This window comes from Octopus bimaculoides, chromosome 3, assembly GCF_001194135.2.
Source record: "Octopus bimaculoides isolate UCB-OBI-ISO-001 chromosome 3, ASM119413v2, whole genome shotgun sequence".
Lineage (NCBI taxonomy): Eukaryota > Metazoa > Mollusca > Cephalopoda > Octopoda > Octopodidae > Octopus > Octopus bimaculoides.
The window spans coordinates 83,049,605-83,058,809 of NC_068983.1; the positions used below are offsets into that span (position 1 = coordinate 83,049,605).

Genomic DNA, 9,205 nt, shown 5'->3' on the forward strand with positions numbered 1-9,205 from the left:
TGTGTGTGTGTGTGTGAGTTCTCTTCTCTTTTTAATTATTTAAATCCTTTCTCTGAAGAAGAAGCTGGTTCCTAGCAAATATACAAATCTCCATCGCTGGAATGGAGATTATAAAAACAATGTCACACAAACTTGTGAAAAGTGTTGCATCTTTTTACCGTTCCTCTTACAGATTGTATTTGTAATGTGCGATTTCTGAAAACCATGGCTTATCCAAATTGCTGCTTTCAATGATTTCCTGAAAGACATTTTGCATATTGTAGAAGATATTTTATTATGACGTCATTTCAATTCTGATTTTTATATATTTCCATTCAAAAGATTTGTATATGTCTCTTATGACGTCATAATTAGCTGACTGTTTTTTTTTTATAAGTATACAGTATAATTTTGCTTTTGTCTTCATATCTTTAATACTTCAGTAGACACTAATATCGGATAGCCTTGCTTATAATCGTATCAATATTTCACCGACTACAAGATGGGTAAGCTTTTGATTCTACACACACACAAACACGCATGCACGCACGTACACACGCACACGCGCGCGCACAAACACGCACACTCACACCCACATACATACACACACATAATTTAGGCAGTTTGTATCAATCTGAACAGCCAATTGCTCTCACTCGGTGAGCCTTCCCGTAGTGTGGTTTAGGACAACATTTTTGGATCAGAACATTAAGCTAGTTAGGTTTTCTTTTAATAATCATTCCGTAGGAACGTCCCTAGATGAAACAGACAAAAACAATGTCTCCACTCTGCAGACGGAGGCCAGATTTGCGGTAATGTTTATATGCATCCACTGCTGGTTGTACATTCATAACATTTTTGCACTCTCCATCTGCCAACGTTGCAACTATTACGTAAATTGGAGACCACAGGAATAGCTGTCAGATCTAAAATAGCATGCCCTCTCAGTTTAGTTTTCTGTCTTTTGTACTCCGTGTAAGCCTGTTCTGTAAATATAGATCTGCTTCTAGCACATTAGCAGTCCACCTAGTGGCTTCTTTTATATATATTTTTATATATACATATATAAATATCTATATGTTTATACATGAATATATATATATCGTATATATGTATTTACATGTATATATATATATGAATGTAGATGATATATAACGAAACCAAGGGTGCTTAATTGTTTATTTCCATCATTATTTCTATATTTGTTTTATATATGTGGAAGGCGGCGAACTGGCAGAATCGTTACCACGTCGGGTAAAAAGCTCAGTTGTATTTCGCCCGTCTTCGCGTTCTAATTTCAAATTCCGCCGAAGCCGATTTTGCCTTTCATCCTCTCGGGCTCGATGAATTAAGTACTAGTGAAACACTGGGGTCGATATGAGTCTATGTATGTATGTATGGATGTGCGCGTGAGTGTATGTAAGAACATTACTGTATATATGTCCTTATCTCGACAATACGTGTTACTTGCAAAATTTCTGTCGCTGTCATACAGGTAATGCTATTCATTACCAATATTCTGCGAAGAAATACCACCTAGGTAGGAGCAAGACGAGAGTTGGCGTCAGGAACGGCATCTGGCCGTAGAATGATCTGCCTCAATAAACTCCGTCCAGCCCAAGCAAGCGTGGAAAAGTAGACGTTTAAATGAGGATGATGATGGTGATGATGATAATGATGATGATGATGATGATGATGATGATGATGATGATGATGATGATGTATTATATATCAGCTTTATATAATTACAAGTGAATACAAATCTTATCCATTTGTAACTAGACAAACAATCAATGGGGTTTGTCAAATTTTCATAGTTAGTTTCATGAACATCCGAGACTCTTTAAACATCTTCTCTAACATGTAGGTAGGTGTCAAAGCACGGTTACAAGGTGTCCGAGATGTGTCATGTAATCGCAAACACTCTCATCAAAGGTCGTTCAGTGCAAGATAATGGTTTCCAACCAAGAATCAACAAAGATTTCTACATTTTCTTAAAAAAGTGAAGAATTTATGAAGTGATATTTAAAAAAAAAATATCCTCCGTGCGTGTGTGCGTGTGTGTAAATACATATATGTATGTATATACATACATATGCATATATATACACATATGTGTGTGTGTACTTGGGTACAAGCGTCTATGTTTGCGTGTGTATGTGTGTGCGTGCGTGCGTGCGTGCGTTCGAAGATATGTATAGTGCGAGAATATGTGTGCTATAAATTTAGCAGTAACACCGGGCCATATTAACTCTTGGACGTAAATAACATTTAATCCTATCAACGTGTCTAACACGAAAGCAAGGTAAAGAGAGAACTAAATGCAACAAAAATCCAACTGAAAAATCTCTGTGCAGCATACAGAAATAAGTTGAATATTTCTTGATTTAACTGTACTGTATGTATTGAAGTTTAATACATATAACCATACATATATAAACATGTATATATGTATGTATATATATATGTGTGGAGAGAAAGAGAGAGAGAGAGAGAGAGAGAGAGAGAGAGAGAGAGAGAGAGAGAGAGAGAGAGAGAGAGAGAGAGAGAGAGAGAGAGAGAGAGAGAAATGTATATATATATGCTTGCATTCATACAAACGTGTATGCGTGTGTTTGTATGTATGACTTTCGCCAGAAGCGAACAATATATGTATTGAGTATAGAATTTTGCTGAAGGAATTGGTAGAGTGTTCTTCACAGTATTTTCTCTCACTATGTTACACTCTCACCCTCTCTCTGTCTCTTCTATCTTTCCGTCTTCCCCCCCCCTCTCTCTTTATCTTTCTCTCTGGTGTTATTTATTTGTGTGTGTGTGAGGGAGACACAGACAGCGACAGACAGTGACAGAAAGAGTGGGAGCATGTGAGAAAGAAACAAAGTGATTTCTTTCTCCCACACCTCTACACTCTACCCTCCCACTGACTTACCCTTCTAACACGCTCTTTACTTTATCATAGCAGCAATCTGTTGTTGCGTATGTGAAGGTGGTAAATAAACAGGTTTCACTGGTAATTAAAATCTAGCCTTATCTTAATCTCCATCTTAATTGAATTGAATTGGTATGTAGGGCTGGGGTAGGAAGCGTGACCGAAAGGGTAGGAGAGACCAGGAGTTAAGGATATCGACTTGAAAAGATTGATTCTATGAACAAGTAAGTTGGTGTGGGAGCGAAAGGAAAGAGAAAATGTATAGATGAATAACTGATATTCTTTGGTTCTTGTTATTAAACTGAAATGGCCCTGCTCAGATCTTTTACTAGGCTAAGTTTGATTAAATTGACTCTGGTAAATATTTTATTGACTAGTAGCTCTTATTTTATCGACTTCGGAAGGCTTGAAACGCTAGACATTGTCGGGCGAGATTTGAACTGACAACATAGAGACGTAGCCGCATTGAGAAAAAAAGAGTTGTTTGACACTCTACCGATTCTGCCATCCAGTCGCGAAGAGGGTAAAAACGTAAACAGAGCAACGGGGGATTAGCTCTCTGTTTACTTTTCTAGGAAGAGCTAAAGATGAAGTAAACGGAGATTGAACACAAGGAGAGTCAGTGAAGGAAAGAGAGTCAGACATTTAAACTAGGCAGAAAATGAATGAGCAGGAAAGGCAAATAACGAGGAAGGACTTGGAAAAGGGAAAACGGGGTCGGCGAAAGGACAATAACATTCTTAAACAGCAATTACTTGAGTATATTCTAAGGTAATCATCCATGTTCTCGGTTCAAGAACGGATGTTTCATTTAGCATGGTGCCTAAATAGCGTCGAACAATGCGAGCTGGATGAAGCCTCTTTCAGCCAAACCTCATTGCTTGTATTCTACCCTACGTTTGTGAGTATTTGAACGAGTGTAAAGCGACAGAGTAAGCTTTTAATTGTGTGCAGTAAAGTTTATCTCATGAAGTGATGTCATTCTCATTGTTTATGATCGTTGGCATTAGTATAGTTGTTTTGTCATTCTTGACATAGATAGGGCCCCTGTTGACGATGCTCTAGTTTATGTGTTTGAGCTTCAAAGGCAGGCATGGGTGTGTGGTTAAGAATTTCGCTTCTTAATTTAAAGACTCTAAGTTCGATACGACTATAGAGCGTTTCGGGCAAATGTCTTTTATAATAGCGTCTCCAGGACCGAAGTTCTATAAGTGAAACTGCGTAGATGGAAACTGTTTGGAAGCTTGTCCTATGAGCTCTATCTTCAATTCATCAGCTAGTTTTGTCACACATGATATCACTCCTATTGTACCAAGGGATTACGCCAATGGTTCACGTGTCCGTGGAATATCCTACCATATATACAGTAAATCAAAGAGCAAGCAGTTCAGGTGATTTGATGACTTAATATTCCTAGACTAAACCAACAAGGATCGAATTCCTTTCGCTTTTAACTTTACGTGGTTGAGATACGCTAGGCTAAACAGTTGTGTTGAACGGGAGAAAAACTAGAAGGGAAATATTAGAGAAATAATAAATTCCCGGTCATGAGTTTCTGAACCTTAGAAGTTTTTTCCCATCGCCTTTCTTTTGCAAAACCTGATCTGTTCTGCATAAATTTTGTTTGCTGGATGTTTCGGGTCCAGCTGGATGTTTGGGAACATTCAACTCGTGCATGCATCTGTGGACACAGGTATGGATCTGTTTCAATCAAGAGCTTCCGACTTGTATCACAGCATTTGATATCTTGAGCAATCATTATGTCGACTAATGTCTTCTGGAAAAAAGTACGTAGAGAGAAGCTGCGAAAAGGCCCGGCAAATGGATGGCACCAGTACTTCAAAGTGACATGGCATATACTCCGGCATGTTGGTTCCGCCTGAGAAGTAGCCTAAGGATACACATGTTTGTAGAATATACAGCGCTACAATGCAGTCAACGACTGTTCAATAAAACGAACCTCTGGAAAAGTCATCATTGAAAGTTCTGAAGGTCCATTCGCATGTGTGTCTATGCTCGCGTGTTTGTGTATATACATATGTGTCTGCACATAGACATGTGTATGCGTGTCCTATAAACATATAAATCTATATGTACGTGTAAACGCATATGTAGGTACATTATACGCGTGTGTGTGTGTGAGCGCGCGCTTATACCAGATAGTGAAACAGAGTTGGGTAACAGGTGGAGGGAGACCGCGAACTACTGATAGAAATGCAATATTCAAAAGTGTGAAAGAAGAGAATTCATAACAAAGACAGCGTAAAGAAAATAATAAACTTTAGTGAAAGCAAATCAAAAACCTCATTGATGTTGTTATTTTGTTTTGTTTTGTTTTTTTCCTCTGCCTATAATTCATGTATAGAAATATATTTGCATCTTATAGAGATTTCAGTAGATTTTTTTAAAACTTCTATCTGTAACGTAAGAATATTTGAATACTTATTTAACAAATTAATATTTTATATTCCGACCCTCCACATTCGTTCACATACGTCACAGATTTACCACATGAATACAATTAACTATATATATGTAACTCATACACACATCTGCGCGTACAGTAACGCACACACGCACATCAGTATATAAATGTATATATGTGTGTGTGTGTGTGTGTGTGTGTGTGTGTGTGTGTGTGCGTGTGCGTGTGTGTGCGTGTGTGCAGGAATATATGCATGTGTGTATGCATAAAATGTAATTTTAATTTTAAATACAGCCATATATGAATAATATGTATTATATACATATATTATATATAATTTTTTATTATTTATATACTCAGACTTCATTATGAAAACTACATACAACACTTGCACACCAAATGCAGGAAGATGTACATGCGTGCCTTTGTATATATATTCACTTATATGCATATATTTATACATACACGCACACTGAAAAACACATACATCTGTTTGAGTGTGTGAGTGTGGCTGTATGAATATATGTAAATGAATATATATATATGTGTATGTATATATATATATATATATATATATATATATATATATATATATATATATATGTAAGTATGCATGTAGATGCATATATTGATATACATGCATAGATGTATTTATATGTATGTAGGTAAGAATAAGTATAGATGCTATTCAAGAATTGCAACTGTTATTTGAATGAGATATTCACAAACATTCTGTATATATTTAATTTATTTTAATTTAGTTTTCCTATTTTCTTTATTTTAATATGATTTCAATGACAAAATAATACATATACACCATATTCTTTTCGATATGTAACAACAAATATTGGTAAAAGACATGTATATATGCATACATATATGTATGTATATATACACATACATGATTACATATATGTATATATACACACACACGCACATATATGGTTGTTTGTGCGCAAGTATGTGTGAGTACTCACACACATATATGTGGGATGTTCCTGGTTATCGTTGTATGTGTGTGTGTGTAATTTTATGTGTGTATGGAGATAGACTGATAATTAGAAAGACAATATCATATTATCTTTTCTTCCTATATATTAATTATGAAATTTTGAGACTTGAAGACTTCTCTGTTATTTCTAGCAGGCCAAGCGACTAGGCAGAATCACTCGCGCTTGTCAAAATTTTCTAATATTGTAGTCGCACCTTTCAATTACCTTAATTTTTCTCCTATTTAAGGTACACAGGCTTCAGTTAAAATTTCAGATAGTGTAAAAATTGTAATGAAATGAGAAGAATGTTTGTGTGTTTGTGTGTGTGTGTGTGTGTGTGTGTGTGTGTGTGTGTGTGTGTGTGTGTGTGTGTGTGCATGTGTGTGTGTAAATAAGATTATGTGTACTCTTTTAGCTGTTGTATAAAATAAATCTAAATTAATTACAACTAATGGAGCAAATAATGTAAAACGTAGGAGTTATGAGCAACTCTCAAAGTGAAGGGAGGTAATTTCAAAAGATTGCAAATTAGTATCACCAACTTTAGGGGAAAGTCTGATTGTTGCATTCAAGCAAGGAACAACTTATAGACATTATAAATTTTACACAAACCGTAGCATAACTCAAAACTTAAATTTAAATATTGCAAGCCTCACTGTGAATGATTTACAAATGTAAAAATATCTTTTTTTTTTATGTTATTGATGCACAGAAAAAGTGAGAGGAAGTTTCCTGGCGGACCGTTTCACGGTTTATTGACCGTCCCTCAGAAAATATACCTGTCTTTCCTCCGCAAGCATTATACATCTATATAAAGCAGTAGTAAATTAGCCTAGCGCATGAGTGGATTGCTTTTGAAAACTCTTCATATATTCAACAATATCTATTTTACACTACAGTAGTGAACTGTTATCAAATGAAGACTGTACGATCTGTTGCCAAATATATTTATATCTAGAAAATATGGTTGTGTAAATCATTTGACCATTAATAGTTGCTTCATGAAAATATATGATGAAACAATGGCACGAATTTCTATAAATGAATTAATAGACGATGTGTAACAATGCTTCATTTTAGGATCTTTTAAAAATAAAGCGGTTCCAGACTGTAATTGCAGGCGTAACCCTGCAACTGAATGAACTAAACTACATAACGAAGTAAAGTATACACGCACACACTAGTTTACATGCATTTACATATAGAATGATACACATACATATATAAATACATATAAATAAACATAAATGTGTGTATAAATATATGTAAGTATACATACATACCAAAAAGTAAATACAAATGGTGTTTAAAATTTACGGCAGCTGTTTCTGTAGCATTTTATTTGACGCTATCTTAGAGAATTTACATCATAATATACATTCCACTTCCTGTTCAATAAGGCTATCTCAGGATCGAGGAACGTGAAATCATCAACTTGAACAGCCAAAGCATGGTTGGCTCAAAAGCCACTGGATGTTATCTGGAAATCAACCCTGTCAGACAATCTTAAGAGGAATTTTCCCGTGCAACAGTAGAGGCTGTCGTTTTATATAGAGCACCAGCTTGGACGCTTACCAAAAACTGAAATCCTAGCTACATGGAACTAACGTCATAATTTTAAGAGCAGTCTTAAACCTACCTTGGTGAACTCGTCCCATCAAGGAACAGCTGTATCGAGGTTCCTTGCCTGTTTCCACCATTATAAAGGAAAGGTGCTTGCGCTTTGCGGGACATAGCTGGCAAGCAAAACATCAAGCAACATGTAACGTACGGGTATGAATGCCTAAGCATGGCCGAGCTGTAGATCGACTCATCAGAGACACTGGATGCCTCTCCGAAGAGCCCCCTCAATTAATGTAGAAACGAGATAGATGGCGTTTGCGTATTAAAAAGGTCCAGGCATGTTCGACCAGATTTTATGATAAATCCGTCATCATCAGGCAAAAATATTAGATATAGAATTGGACATAGCCAACATTCGCTAAGCTTACACATGTGTGTGTATGTGTGTGTGTGTGCGTATACTTGAAGCAAAGATTTTCCCATAGCTCAGCAGGTGCCATTAACACATGATGAGCCCATGATGGTGAAACTATGATCATGAAACTCAACTTCAAGCGCATATAAAGCTCTTTACCATCCTTTTGTGAATGGAAAAAGGCTTGTATGGCATTCGTATGCGCACACGCATATATGTTCGCGTGCATGCATAACATGTTCGGATTAAGACTCATAACGACACCAAAGACTTCAAAGGTTTGGTTGTCTACATATACTCGAATATGTAGACAAAATATAAACGAAAGTAAACCATAAAATAGATGACAACAACTAATAAGATGGAAAATAATGTATGCGTTTGTATACTTCTACATTATTTACATTTGAAAAGTTTTCTCCTGCATTTTCACTTGCAAAATCTTTGATCAGATACTCACTATGATACCATGAACACTATGAAATTGAATGTCAATCACATAGACCCCTTCGAAAATTATTTTAGCAAGTTTCGAGTGATTTCACTTGTGCCGTAAACCATTTACAATTTCTGTGGTGTCCCACTCCCCTTGCCTTGATTTCCCAAGTACGCTACTTATTTTGCTTAATGGTTATACCAGACTTGATGTACAACATGCTTGGGTACATGTATATGCATACAAGCAGAGAAAAAGCACATACGCATACACATGCCACGCGCACACACACACACACACACACACACACAAACACATTCATACATAGAGAAACATACATATACACACATACGTTTAACCCACATAAATATTTCGAAGTTCTTAAGCTATTATTCTTCTGTTTATTTATATGTCTTCGGACGAATCGTAACTACTTGTCTGTTTATATATATATATAAATATATAT

General features: G+C 36.0%; 1 long non-coding RNA gene across 1 annotated transcript in view; it reads left to right on the forward strand.

Annotated features, from left to right (window-relative positions):
* Positions 1–372: 372 nt before the first annotated feature.
* The window catches only part of LOC106882789 (uncharacterized), a 16,500-nt gene continuing 7,667 nt past the window's right edge, over positions 373–9,205 (forward strand). Inside the window, exon 1 of the long non-coding RNA XR_001411032.2 lies at positions 373–485. This is a non-coding gene — a long non-coding RNA (uncharacterized LOC106882789). The remainder of the gene's footprint in view (positions 486–9,205) is intronic.